The sequence below is a fragment of the Cyprinodon variegatus genome, unplaced genomic scaffold, assembly GCF_000732505.1.
Source record: "Cyprinodon variegatus isolate N-32 unplaced genomic scaffold, C_variegatus-1.0 Scaffold1774, whole genome shotgun sequence".
Lineage (NCBI taxonomy): Eukaryota > Metazoa > Chordata > Actinopteri > Cyprinodontiformes > Cyprinodontidae > Cyprinodon > Cyprinodon variegatus.
Genome location: NW_015152227.1, coordinates 34483 through 37020, shown reverse-complemented (window position 1 = coordinate 37020; position 2538 = coordinate 34483).

Here is a 2538-nt window from a genome sequence, read left to right as displayed (position 1 = left end):
GTGGAAGGAATATGAGAGGAAATTTAAAAGCTGAATTTTGTAACCTCCTTAGGCATTTTTTGATGTTTGTAAACCACCCCTTAGTACCTTTATGTTGGAGACAATTTGGTAAAATTAATTATAAACATGTTTTGGGATTGTCTGCTTACTAAAGAAGAGATAGAAAATAGAAAAGAAAATCCCTTTTTTGTCCAACAATGGGGAAATGGATTGTTTAAGATGGATGGTTTAATAAAAGATCAATCCCTTTAAATGTTCTAGATGCGTTATGTTAAATTCGCTAAAGTTTTGCTGACCAAAGACACATTCTACGTGTTTTATGGATGATAGCCAAGAAAATACTGTCCATTGGGAAAAGGCAAGGGTGGAACTTTGTGATAAAAAGTTCACAGATTGAAGGATAGAGGCTGGATGGACCTGCAGCTACTCAACCCGAACGCTTTCAAAAGGCTTTATATTTACCAAAAATCAGCTCAAACGTGTATTTATTGAATGCTTTCCTACTGTTGAGAACACAAGAGAACCACAGTACACTGATATTTAGTTATAGACAAATACCTGCCTTTAGGGTTTTATTTATAAAGGGCTCAAAAACAATGTATAAAAAATAATGAATAACAGCCCAAGTCTATATATATGGAACCTTATATTTCAAATATCTTTTATGCAGTGATTTGTATTATTTGTGCTTTAATTCTTGCAGGTTTCTTATATTTTAATATTAAGTCTGTGTCCGGTGAGTCTGGCTGGCTCTGGGTTGTCTGGCACAGTTATTTGGACCCCAAATAATATTATATCCCTAAGCGACAGATCCCATGATATTTCACCGAGGGGTGGGACTCTTGAGCAGCGTGAGAGTGAGGAAAAAACACGGACTCAAAAGCTCAGTCCTTTAGAAAGTTACGCCAGTGGGAAAAGTTGAAGTCACCTACCACAACTTTATGGAATCACAGATTAAAATTAGTGTAAATAATGGAAAAAAATTTTTAAATTGGACACTTTTCACCAGAGATGGAGCAAAGTATAAGAACAACTCTGTGTTTAAGGTAAAGAGACCAGAAAGCCAATACTCCAGCAGATGAAGAATCAGATTTGTTTTTTCCTTATTTACCTGTTCTATTAAAATTTGGTTATACTGAATATTGATGTGTTGTTTCTATATTATTGTCATTCAAACCGACTAAGTTTTGTCTTAGGAAAAAAATGCTAAATAAAAACTATAAAGAAAATTAATTAAAAAAAAAAACCCAGGTTTAGACAAAAAGATCAAGAAATATTTACTGTATGACTAAAAATCTGTTATAAAATAACTTTAAATCAATTATCATATTAGGCCAGTGCCAATCTCGAGCAGTCTGTCACAGAGCAAGACTGCGACATACTACCATGCACACATGCAGCTAAGGACATCTTAGAAAGGCCAATTAATCTAACAGTCATGTTTTTGGACTGAGGGAGGAAACTGGAGTACCCAGAGAGAACTCACCTTCTTGCTGCAAGGCAAAGGTGCTACCCACTGTGCAGCCCCCCAAAAAATACTTCAAGTGGGTTTGATCTAATTAATTGGTACATGGAATAACAGAGTACTTAGAATACAGATTTTTTTTTTCATAAAAAAAAAACTGATGACCAAAAAAAAAGTCTTTGAGGTTGTTAATAGTATAAGTCATATCAAATAAACACAGAAATAGTTCACAACACACAAATCCCCTACAGCTTTCACAACCTTCACTCTCCTTTGTGTTTGAATGCATCTCTGCACCAGAACAACTGATTACCATGATTGCATTACTTCCTCAGAATGTCTTTTATTGCAGCAGAAGCCAATTAAACACCCATTCATTTAAGGCAGGTGTTCAGCAGCAGGGAAACACCTAAAACCTGCAGAGTGGTGGGTCCTAAAGACCAGGGTTAATATATCATGTCCTAAGATGTGCTTTTCTTGTTCAAAACACATGAAACCAAATAAATGACCCAAATTAAACTCCTTCAGAAGCTGAGAATGTGTATGAGCTTTAAATCAGCTGTGATGAAGAAGAAACTTTAAGTAAACCATGCAGGAAATCAGCCAATGAGAATTATTATTGCAGAGGGTTACTAGCAGGACAGCCAGTGAAGAATTGATTAATTTGCTATGAATTATATTCCCTTACGGGTCTTGTCTTACCCTACACCAAATAAAAAGATTAATTCAGTGAAATGGTTCAGCATACATTCATTAATAATGGTGGAGAGGTCCTGTGCACTTTATTTTGCACTGTAAACCCCAACAGGTTCAATGAACTCAAAATATTTGATGAAACTGATTACCTCAAAATATTTAGCTATGTTAAAGAATATTTTAAGTAATTTCTACTTAAAATGAGACTTTTGTTAGTGCTCAAAATCTTTGAGGACAAGGATAAAATTAAAAAGAATAATGTGAGAAAAATATGTTTTAGGTAATTACTACATTAGTTAGACAAGCTCTTTACACTTAAAATCTTTGAGCAAATGAACAACAGTAAAACAAATAATTTCAACAAACAAGCATTTTAA